Below are 12,213 nucleotides of genomic sequence, written 5' to 3'. Positions count from 1 at the left end.
GCCCCACAGTCCTGCCAGAGACAAGGTCTAAGGTAAAGAGATGGCAAACAGGTGTTCTTCCCATGTTATCCCACACTTAGCCACTGTCTGTTCCAGGACCAGTGGAATAAGGGGAGGGAGTGGGAGGCAGGACCAAGGCTTCAAGCTGCAGCCCTAGGTGGTGTCTCCTCTCAGGCTCAGCTGAAGAAAAGCAGTGTTGGGAGCATCCTAAGTGAGCAGAAGGCTCTCCCAGAGCCTATAGCCCCCTTCTGTGGAGGCCTGGATGGGATCTCAGGTCCACCCTGCTGGCCCACTTTTCCTTGGGGGCCCTCAGGGTACCTTGCTAGGCTGGGAGGATCAGAGGAACTGAGTAGCACAAAAACATTCCTGAGTCTTACCCTTAGGCTGCACCCTGTGGGCCAGTATCTCTAGGAGTAACCCTGCGAAGATTGCCAGACCTGCTCTCTGAGCACTGGCCTTGAACTCAGTGGCCAATTGTTGAATGAATGAGTGAGCAAGCAAATGAATGGATTGTTGTCTCTCATGTCCTCAGGCCTGGCACAGGACAGACCTTCACTGCTCATTTTCTGAATGACTGTGTTAGGCCTTGCTACTGACCCCATCTGGACTTCTCTCTGCAAACATTATGTCCAGCTTGTACCCACCAGGGCCAGCAAAAGGTACAGTTGACCCCTCAAGTGCCATACTCTCTGGGTAGGATATATCTGGGGCTCTGTTGTCCCTCCTGGGAGATGAGTGCCTGCAACCAGCTCGACCCTCAGCCTTCTCCAGAGCAGGAGGCAACAGCTGTGAAGCAGCTGCACAGAGCAGTGGAGGGAAATTTAGGACAAAAGAGGAAGGAGATTAGAGCATCCAATTTAAATGGAGGGGAAGCATTCAGAAACCAAAACCGTCCTGCCCTAATTCCTGAGCAGAGGGAGTCACGGGCTCTGCAGCAATGACAAGAAACCAAAATACTCACCCAGTTTTCTCTTGCAGAAGGAATCCAAGCTCTCTTGGCTAGGAACCCACACATGTTCCTGCCCCAAAGAGAGATCCACACCCTGAGGACAATGATGATGACAGCCTACCTGTGTCTTCCAGTTACACCTTTTCAGGACCTGGGCTGTGTGTGTGTCCTGCTCTTTGTTCGACAGGGACTCTATGAGCATCTCCATGACAGCCCAGTGGTGGAACCAAGCACGCATGTGGTGTATGGACAGAGCCTGTCTTAGTGTTCTAGTGCTGTGAAGAGACACCATGACCACAGAAGTCTTACAAAGGGAAGCATTTAATTGAGGCTGGCTTATAGTTTCAGAGGTTTAGTCCATTGTCATCATGGCAGATATGTTGCTGGATAAATAGTTGAGAGTTTCCCAACCAGATCCACAGCCAGCAGGAAGAGAGAGCCACTGGGCCTGGCTTGAGCTGATGCCTCAAAGCTTATCCCCAGTGACACATGTCCTCCAACAAGGCTATGTCTACCCCAACAAAGCCACACCTCCTAATTTTTCTAAGTAGTGCCACTCCTTGGTGACTAAGCATTCAAATATAAGAGCCTATAGGGGCCATTCTCATTCAGACCCCCACAGAACAAGAGCCAGCATTCAGGAAGACACAGTCCCAGTGTCAGCATGTCTGAGACCCTGCTGAATAGTCCCAGCTTTCATCACAGTCCTCATTGCATGTGCCTGGACCAAATAGTGGGGGAACAGGGTACAATTCCATTTCCCTGGCTGATTGGTGCTACACTATGGCTCAGGCTCCTACATTCCAGAGTGTCTCAATGGTGGCCACAGGGACACAGTGGTGAACAAGTCTACATTTTTTATTTCAGCCTCCAGCTACATCCAGCTACTAAACAAAGGTCCTACATAGTTTTACTCAGAAGGCAGAGATGGAGGAGAAGGCCGAGGCTTAGAGGAACCTGATTCTGCTCCCAGAATTTCACTGGTAAAGTAGGAGAGTAAGCACTGGGCAAACTCTGCTATTCACCTGTTCTACCATGCAGCCAGCTGACAGGCAGCCAGGGACCCTTGGCCACCAGGCTCGCAAGTACTGGGGCACTAGGCCCATCACGCCTACCCAGGATCAGCCTCCAGTGGAACTGAGGGGTACATGGAATGATGCAAAGTGAAGGAGATGAAACAAGACCCAGGCAGGGTTGAGGTGACCTGCAGGCCAGCTGACTCTGATACTACCTTCTCAGGGACTCTGAGCCCTATGGTTCTCTGAGGCAAATTTCTGGAGCTAAGCCAATAAAGCAGGAACTGAGGGCAAGACCACTGTGCCCCTGTCTGAGAGGTGAATCAGCGGGAGACAAGGAGTGTGTGCTGTCTAGGACAGCTGGATGTGCATGGCATTGTGGTAGACTGCTGTTGCCTGTCTGTCCATCCTTCAACCTATAACCGAGAGATACCAAGTATCTATAATCCAACACTTGGGAGGCAGGGGTAGGTGGATCTCTGTGAGTCTGAGACACTGTAAACTACATAGCAAGTTCCAGTACAGCCAGGGCTACATACAGAGACCTTGTTTTAAAATTTTTGAAATAAAATAAATATTAGAGATACCTCTAGATCTAGGACAGGGAGACAGTTGCCATGAGCAGCCATCTCCAAGACCCTTGCTCATACACATTGCAGGAAGAGCTTGACTTGTTGGGGCAGGCCACAGCACAGGGCACCCATCAGTGCTCTCTGCCAGCCCCACCTCTGGGGTGGGAGCCGGAAGTGCTCCACTCCTGCCCTTCCTCTTGGTTTCTGCAGGGCACTTTTGGGGTGATGGTGAAATCCACCAAAGACTGCACCATCTCAGCGGTTTCTGAGTGCCCAATGTGTTAGGCTAAGTCACCAGGTCCCATTCCTGTGGAAACTGTCTCCACTCAAACTGTGACTGCCCACTTTATCCCTTATACCACCCTCTTCCATGGGTCTGAGGACTCTGGGGCCCTCACAGGAATGGAGGCTCACAGAATATGACCTTTTGTGAGTGGCTCATCTCTCTGCATGCGGTCCTCAGAGTCTATCCCTGTGGCGGTAAGTGGCAGACCTCCTCCCTTCCCTGCTGAGGATGCAGCTGCCCTGCTGTGTGGATGGAGGACCCCTTGGTGTTTACCCACTGTCTCCCTTTGCTTGCTGCTGCCTCTACTGTTGGCTAGTATGCTGTAGCATACACTAGTATGCAAATAATCTCATCGACACCTGCTTTTATTTATTTATTCTAAATTATTATATCTGATTATTTATATTTGTGGTGTTGGAGATAGCCATTGCTATCCATCCCAACCCCTTGCTTTCACCTCTTTTGGGTGCTCATGCAGAGGAAAGGCTGCTGTATTGTGGTACTCTGTATAGGGTCATCCTATCCTCTGTGCATTAGTGGGGAGAATCTGCCAGGAGATTTCTTTATTTCTTGTGTGTGTGGTGGTTTTTTTTTTTTTTTTTTGGTTTTTCCAGACAGGGTTTCTCTGTGGGTTCGAACTCACTAAAGGCATACTATTACTGCCTAGCTTTCCTTTCTTTTTTCTTTTCTTTCTTTCTTTTTTTTTTTTTTTTTTTTTTTTTTTTTTTTGAGTTTTTTTGAGACAAGGTTTCTTTGTGTAGCTTTGGAGCCTGTCCTGGAGCTAAGTCTGTAAACCAGGCTGGCCTCAAACTCTCAGAAATCTGCCTGCCTCTGCCTCCTGAGTGCTGGGATTAAAGGTGTGTGCCACCACTGCCAGGTTTTTCTTTTCAAATGTGAGTCATTTTTACTTTATGTATGTGTTTTGTCTGTGTGTATGTATGTGTATGGTATGCACACAGAGCCCAGAAGAGGGTACTAGAACTGTAGCTGGAGTTAAGGATGGTTGTGTGTCACAACGTGGATGCTGGGAACTGAACCCAAGTCCTCTGCAAGAACGGCAACTGTTCTTAACCATTGAGCCATCTTTCCAGCCTTGCTGTGTGATTTCTCTCAAGCCCTGTCTGGCCACATTTCCCTGGCCACCCACAGGATTCTATATTCTCCACATTTTATCAGTCCTGACTTCTTGGTTGTTTCCTTTTTTCCTTTTCAGCTGCTGCAATGAGAGTGATACAGAGTCTCACCATGTGTGCAGTATGACATCTGTCTCATGTGGCTGAGGCTGGCTTTGAACTCATTATGAAGTTGAGAATGATATGAACTTCTGGTCCTAATATCTCCACCTCCCATATGGTGGTGTTGTGGGTATGTACCATACCTGGTTTGTGCAGTGCTGAGGATGGAATCCAGGGGTTTGTGCATGTTGGGCAAGCACTGTACCAACATGTATGCAGTGCCCCCTGACTTACTCTATTCACGGGTCTGTCTTCCCACGTGAAGTTCCTCACAGAAGTCCCGTTTTCTTATAGCTCCATTCTGTGATGCCCACCATCTCTTCCTGATGGCAAGGAAGGCCATGGCCTGCAGAATTCCAGGTCATACTTATTTATTTTTGAGACAGGGTTTCTCTGTATTGCTTTGGAGCCTGTACTAGAACTCACTCTGTAGACCAAACTGGCCTCAAACTCACGGAGATCCTCCTGCCTCTGCCTCCTGAGTGCTGGGATTAAAGGTGTGTGCCACCAACACCTAGCCCAGGTCATCTTTATTTTGTATTCAGAATCTAAGTCCCACAGACAAGTAACCTGAGTAGATTTTGTTCCTTAGTAAGTGGCAGCTCCTGACCCTTCATTCCTAAGAAGGGGACTTGACTGTTGCTGCAGCTGCTAAGTATTGGCTAGGGTACTGAGGACACTTTCCCTAAGGACCTGTGTTGTGTGACAAGATTTTTTGGGGAGACATAACACACACACACCTTCTCACCCCAGATAAGGAACCCATGACAGACCAAAGTCCAGATACCACCAGAGTCCAACTTGATGAACCAATGAGTTTTACTAGGATATGGGTGAGGGGTCTCTTACAGGAACAGAAATGTATCATCAAAGCCCTCCCCAGCCTGGGTGACAGCTCACAAAGCTGGGTACCTGAAGCACCCTGCAGAGCCTGCAAGTTGGAGAATGTCCCTTCCAAATGACTTGGTTGTTCTAAAGCTCTTCCTGGCAGCTCAGCTGGTTTCTGCTTTTCCAGGCATCTGGTCTGGTCTAAATCTCCTTTGCAGCGTGGCTTCTCTGAGAGGGACTCTCAGCTGTGTTTATTGTTCAGTCTTGTGAGGAAGGGGGTCTAGTGAATCTGGTCTGTTTCGGGGACTTCCTCAAGCAGCATTAAGTCATTTAAGTTTTCCCTAATGGATGAAATGTTTCCATCTTAAGGAAACTGCCACACAACAATCTGTCACCCCCAGTCCTGAAAGGTCACTAGAATTCAGGTGCCAGAGTGGGAAGACAGCACGTTCCACCTCAGAGGAGTCACAGGTACAAAGGTCCTGTGGCTGCTAAGGACAATATGGTTAGCAGGTGGAGGCTAGGGAGTGGGTGGGTGGTGGCCAGATAGAAAGTCACTAGGCATGGAAGGGACAGAGTAGGAACACACACACACACACACACCTCTCCCAGCAATCACATGCCATCCTCATGCTAGCACCTGTGTCTGCAGGACAGTCAGAAACATAGGCACCTAAAGCCCTTCTCACAGATCTGCCTCATTCACTAGGCCCTTGAGTACTAGGGCTAGAACTCTGGGGTCTGTCACTGGCCTCCTGCCTCCTGAGCCAGCCCATTCCTGTTGCCACAGGGATGAATGCCTGATATGAATAGGTATCTGACCTCAGAGTCAGGGATGACTTGTTGAAGTCAGTAGTGATCCCAGCAATGACATTCAAAGGTACTGGACGCCCCAGTATCTCAGCCAATGGAGGCATCCTAAGCCTCATGGTGACTTCCTGTATGAAGTGGACCCTGGACAGGGGCCAGAGACATGGCCTGTGGCTCCAAACCAGGTCCGTACCCATTCACTGGATAACTGCCAAGCGACTAGATCCAAGGCAGGGGAAGGGATAAGAGGGAAAGACCCTTTGTGAGAGGCCTTGTAGGAGAGGCTCCACGCACAGACCTCAGGGCATCTTCCTTTGGCCTGCAGGTGGCTCCAGTTTATATACTATGCCAGTGAGCTGCATACCCAGGCTCTGGACCCAGAGGGAAGATAAATGTGGGCTGCTAAAGTTAACCAACAGGATTATGCTCTGGCAAGGGAGCCATGTGGATCTCCAGCTAGATGGTAGAGTGAGGGCCCCTCATTATACTTGGGACCAGTCTTGCTGAGAACAGCCTTTGCCCACTGGCATTTCTGGGAGTTATAAGCCAGCCATTTTGAGGGAATTCTGGCAGGTGGACTGTTGGGGAGCACAGCCTTCTCAGCCGAGCAGCTCAGGCAAAGGCCTGTGAAAGATCTAGCCTTACTGGTAAGGCACCCTGGCAGGGCAAACTCAGGCAGGGCAAAAGGATCTATTCCTCACCAACCTGTGGACCTCCCTCCATGCCCCTAGGCAGGTTCCCAGGACAGGGAGACAGACAGCCTACGGCTCTCATGTTGCAGACATCTGTGGGCTGCTGCGCCAGAGAAGAGACAGTGGACAAATGGGGCCCTGTACCTGTATATGTAGGTCAAGCAGGGACAGCGAATGTCAGGTAGTCCCTGTGCTTCTTTCATGCAGAGGGGAAACAGGCATTTATAAGCCACTTTGGGGGCTAAGGATACAACTCAGTCAGAAGAGTGCTGACCTGGGCTATTCAAAAACTGGGTTTGAACTCCACCAACAAAATAATCCTGGAATGGTGGTATACACCTGACCTGTAATACACCTAAATAATCCCAGAATAGTGGTGTACACCTGACCTCTAATTCACCAAAATTATCATGATATGATGGTGTATACCTGACCTGTAATTTTAACTTTGAGGTTAGCAGTAGCAGGATCAGAAGTTCAAGGTCATTTTTTTTTTTTTTTTTTTTTTTTTTTGAGACAGGGTTTCTCTGTGGCTTTGGAGCCTGTCCTGGAACTAGCTGTGTAGACCAGGCTGGTCTCAAACTCACAGAGATCCACCTGCCTCTCGAGTGCTGGAATTAAAGGAGTGCGCCACCAAAGCCCTGCTCAAGGTCATTTTTCACTACACAGTGAGCTCAAGGTCTAACTGGGTTACCCAAAACACAGGAAGGAGAAGGAGGAGGAGTTCTTGGGTCCCAAAGCCCCACAGGAAGATTACCCCCCCAGGTAAAGACAATGAGCAAATTAGGGCTGGGAATATATAGTTCATGGTGGAGCATTTGCTTAGCACATGTGAAACCCTAGGTTCAAAAGATAATGAACACATTAGCAACTTAAGAACTTATACTGACTTGCAAGATAGACCAGAGCAGAAACTATGATAGGCCACTGATGAGCCAGAACACTAGGCCAGAAATCCTGAACTCTGCATACCTTTGGCCCTCTGTTTAATCCTGAACCTGTTGGCACCCTGAAGACAGTCTTGGAACTCACTGGATCCCCTTTTGGTCTCTCTCTTTGTTTTTCCAGACAGGATTTCTCTGTAGCTTTGGAGCCTGTACTGGAACTCATTCTGTAGACCAGGCTGGCTTCTAACTCACAGAGATCTGCCTGCTCTGCCTCCTGAGTGCTGGGACTAAAAGTGTGTACCATCAACACCCTGCATTTGGTCTCTCTAATGTAGACATATTAAATATGTTTCCTTTGTTTTTCTTGTATTACTTGGTGTGTGTGTTTTGAGATAGGACCTCATTATATTGTCCTGGCCGGCCTGAACTCACTATGTAGACCAGGCTGACCTTTACCTCACAGAGATCCACCTACCTGCCTTTGTCTCCCCTCTTTAATCTGTCCGTGTTCTGGGATTAAAGGCATAAACCAATGTATACCAGTCTTGCCTTGAATTTACTATGTAGCTGAAGATGACCTTGAATTTCTGATACTTCTGAATCTACATGCAGAGTGCTAAGGTTATTGGCAGTTTGTAAATGTGCCCAGCTACTTGTCTCTTTGTTGTATTGGGCAATGGGTAGCTAGGCATAGCTAATTCTTATGACAACAGGAATAAAGGTGCTGGGGCACAGGCGTGGTCTCAGCATTGTGGAAAACATTCCATATAAAACCCAGTGGGTGACTAGAGAGATGGCTCAGTGGTTAAAAGCACTGGTTGTTCTTCCAGAGGTCCTGAGTTCAATTCCCAGCAACCACATGATGGCTCACAACTCTCTGTAATGAGATCTGGTGCCCTCTTGTGGTGTGCAGGCATATATGCAGACAGAAAATGTGTGCATAATACAAATAAATAAACAAATAAATCTTAAAACAAAGTGGCACAGAATTTCCAAGGTGGGTGGTGCTGGTATTAGGCAAGCATGGAGTTAGAGTATGCTATGAGGGGGTGGGAACATTCCCCAGGCTGCTTCCTGACCCATAGAGATGTGAGCAAGGGACCTCCTGCTACCATGCTTTCCCTGTCATGTTCAGTATCCCTGAACTGTAAGTGAAATAAATCCTTCCTTCCCTGGGTTGTTTTTGTTTTTTTGAGAGACTGAGTGTTGCTATGTCGCTCTGCCAGTCCTGGGACTCACTACATAGACTACAGAGATTCACCTGCCTCTGCTTCCCCAGTGCTGGGATTAAACATGTGTCCCAGCCACTATACTCAGTTCCCTAAATGTTCTTGTCAGCTATCTGGCCACAGTGACATGGAATCTGTGGAGGGCCTGGGAGGGTGGAAGGCCTGCTCTTATCTGGAGGAGAGTGGGGTATGCAGGGCTCAAAGGTAGAGGTGGAGGGGAATAAGATGACCAGACTCGTGACTGACACAGAGCACCTGGATTGTGAGATGGGTGACAGGAAGTACAGCAGATGAGTCAGATGAGTCAACACTTGCTATAATAGTGCAGAAGACAGCAAGAGCCATTCTGGGGGGATATGGGTCTCCATCAATGTTGTAACGTCAAGGGTGGAAGAAACAGCCTTAATACAAGTCCTAGATGGAAGGAAGCAGGCTCACCCTAGGCCTGAGTGTTCAGACCCATACCTCACTCTGCATATACTCTTGGAGTCCACCCACAGGCCTCTGGGGATTTTAGTCCTCAGGGTAGGAACTCCTAAACTCTCAGGATTTCCAGGAAAACAAGAATTTTGTGTGATATGGTTTCAATCATGTAAATGCTTAGGGCCTCACCTCTGTGACTTTGTTTGGAGATTTTTGTTGTTTTTTGCTTTTTTGAGACAGGGTTTCTTTGTTCAATAGTCCTGGCTGCCTGGACCTCACTTTGTAAATCAGGCTGTCCCTGAATTCACAGAGATCTGCCTGCCTCTGCCTCTTGAGTGCTGGGATGAAAGGTTCAGAAGCCCCACCCCACTAGGGAAGTATTTATGTTCTACCCCAGTCTGTTGTTTTCCAGATAAAAGGGGGAAGACCCTGAGGGCTCAACCTGCCCTTCAGTGAAGTTATTGTTTGTGAGGCAGATTGACTTGGCAAAAGCTCTCTGCCACCAAACTGCATTCCACTGCCTTATGCTGGGAGTCTTTCTCCACAATGAGCAAGTTCGGGGGATGCACTTCAGAGGTCACACTCTGCTAAGTCTTCATTCTGCAGAGTCTCCACTGCCAAGCTTCAACTAAGTGATCCTTGAGCTAGCCTGCATCTTCCCCCTAAACTGAATTCTTCTCATGTATTAAACAGGAATTGGGAGAGCTTACCTCATAGGGTTGTTGTCAACATTGAATTAGGCAATGTGCTCATGTTCTGAGCACAGACACAGGCCAGGATTTGTAAATATTCCATGTTGCACTGAAAGTGTGTGGGGAGGCAAGCAAATGCTTGTGTATACATGAATAACTGCTATCTGTTGCCTTTTCTTCACATGTTTGTATGCTTGCATGTGTGTAGGCACACATGTGCAGGCTATATGTGCGCATACATGTGGAAGCCAGAGGACAATGTTAGGTGGCTTTCTGGATTGCTCTCCACTTTATTTACTGAGGTAGAATTTTTAGCTGAACCCAGAGCTCACCAGTCATGCCTGCTTGGCTTTTATGTGAGTCCAGGGTTTTTGTACCCTGATCGTCGTCTTGTTTGCATAGTGTGTGCTTTATCCACTAACACATCTTCTGGTGTTTTCCTAATATATCATTAAAGAAAATGTTTTGGGGGCTGGAGAGATGGCACTGGCTCTTCTTCTTCCAAAGGACCCGGCTTCAATTCCCAGCATCAACATGGTGGCTCACAGGTGTTGGTAAGGATCTGACATCCTTACACAGACATAAATGCAGGCAAAACATCAATGCACATAAAAAGTATTTTTGGGCTGGGAGCAATGCTCCTATCCACAAAGAAGCCCTGGGTTTTAGATTTCGTTTCTAGCTTTACCAAATATTAATGTTAATAACAATGTAATTTACAAATTAAAAGTGTGCAACAAACATGTAGACTGCAAGGTGCTAGCTAAAAGGCTCTCATCTCACTAGGGGAGTGTGAAAGGGTGCCTGGCACCATCTCCACCTATTGGTCCTTTCTGTACACAGTGACCCAGCCTTGGTGACTAGAGGACTTCAGTGACTAGTGTTCAGTGACTAGTGCTGGTGTTCTAGAGATGAGGGTTTTTGTCTTTTTTTTTTTTTTTTTTAATTTTGTTTGTGGAGACAGGATCTATGTAGCTGTGGCTATCCTGGAGCTCCTTGTGTAAACTAGGCTGGCCTCAAACTCACAGAGACCTTCTTGCCTCTGCCTCCCAAGTGCTGGGATTAAAGGCACTGGAGCTGATATTTGTGGTTAGGAGCCTGAAGGAATCCTCTGTGCTTGCTGTTTCCTGCCGGGGCCTCAGGCTTGCTCCAAGCCTTGCTCCGCATTTGAGAGCTCAAGCCTTCCACTCCCACCTGTGTGGAGCAGGTGGCTGCAATGCATAAGTTCCTGTGATCACAGGCCAGGTCCATATGCCCAAGCTACCTCCAGCTCAGCCAGGTGTGGTTGAGAGGTCTTCAACAGCAGACTCTTGCCCCCTACTCCCAGCTTCTCTGAATACAGCAGACCGCTCTCAATCCGGTGACAACGTGGGGCTCCTCTTTAGATTGGGTCCAAATTTAGATAGTGCTAAGTGGGGTTCCAGGGAAAACACAGGGTTGAGGTTCCATAGCCATGGTCCCGGTGGGCAGGCAGGGGAATGAGCTAGTGGGTGGGGGTTGGGAAGTACAGATGTTTTCTAGAAGCAGAACTGAAGCCAACTTCAGGCCAAAAGTCGGTTATGACCAAGGCAAGGACTAAACTTGAGGCCAGGATGCACCTGTAAGGTAGTGCCTAGCAATGACCTTAGCCAGCAGCCAAGGTCTTGGGGAGGGATAGGCCAACTTTTGTTCACTTAGTGCCCTTCCTCCCAGTGACCTTGCTCACGACCTCTTTCCTGGTGCTATTCCTGTAAGGATCCTTGTGTGGTCATGGGGTCGAGAAGGATGGCTATGACCCTCAAAGGGCACTTGTGCCTGAGGACACAAAGCGACTCAGGTTGGGAGGGGCAAACAAGGGGACTCCTGGTTACTTGACGAGTGTGGTTGGGTTTTATTTCTAGACACTTGACTTAAAAACCAGATCTCTGTTCACTAGAGCATGGCCTTGGACAAACAGAGAGCCCTGTTGACAGTGACTGGAGACTGTGTTACACTCCTTGATCCCACCGGGCTTGAATACAAGAGCCTCCTCCAGACTGCTGTAAGTAGGTGGGCAGGCGGTGCCAGTGCCCAGAGGTACTTGCTCCAAGGTTGCTAGGTCATGCTATTTCCTATCCAAGGTTGGTGGGTTTGTAAGCACGGCCGATGCGAATTAAGAGGTTGGGGCCCGGGGACCCCTGGTTCTTCCCCTGTACGTACGCTGATCCCAGCCCCTCCGGTTCCTCAATCAGTCTCAAACGCTAAGAGGTCGGGAGGGCCGGTGCAGCTACTCTCTGCGTTGGGATCTCTCACCAGAGCCCCCTGAGCTTCCCTCTCCCGCGCCCACCTGGCGACGAGAGCGCGCGCGCGTGCGGTCGGCGCTCTGTCCCTTTAAACAGCCCGCGGGCGCCTCCCCCGCGCCCCGCCCCCGCCGCGGTGCGGCCGCCGGTGCTGGGCGAGGTCGGAGAAAGTCCGCGGGCGCCGGAGCTTGGGGACGCCGGAGCACTTCCTGCCGCGGGCGGCGCCGCAGCTGCCCAGGCCGGACCGGGCCGGGTGCCCGCAGGTACGGCCAACTTGGCGCGCGCCGCGCCGTTTCCGCCGCGGGCCAGTCGTCCCGCCCGCACTTCCCGCAAACT

The 12,213-nt window shown here is 49.3% G+C and overlaps 1 protein-coding gene across 1 annotated transcript in view; it reads left to right on the top strand.

The window, feature by feature from the left end:
- The first annotated feature begins 11,991 nt into the window (after positions 1-11,991).
- Nacc2 (NACC family member 2) overlaps positions 11,992-12,213 on the top strand; it is a 60,842-nt gene continuing 60,620 nt past the window's right edge. The window contains exon 1 of the mRNA XM_051184879.1: positions 11,992-12,140. The gene's annotated coding sequence lies outside the window, so the exon portion shown is untranslated. The remainder of the gene's footprint in view (positions 12,141-12,213) is intronic.

This window comes from Phodopus roborovskii, unplaced genomic scaffold, assembly GCF_943737965.1.
Source record: "Phodopus roborovskii unplaced genomic scaffold, PHOROB, whole genome shotgun sequence".
In the NCBI taxonomy this organism is placed as follows: domain Eukaryota; kingdom Metazoa; phylum Chordata; class Mammalia; order Rodentia; family Cricetidae; genus Phodopus; species Phodopus roborovskii.
The sequence above is the reverse complement of the archived record's forward strand: the minus strand, read 5'-3'. Positions and strand labels throughout refer to the sequence as shown.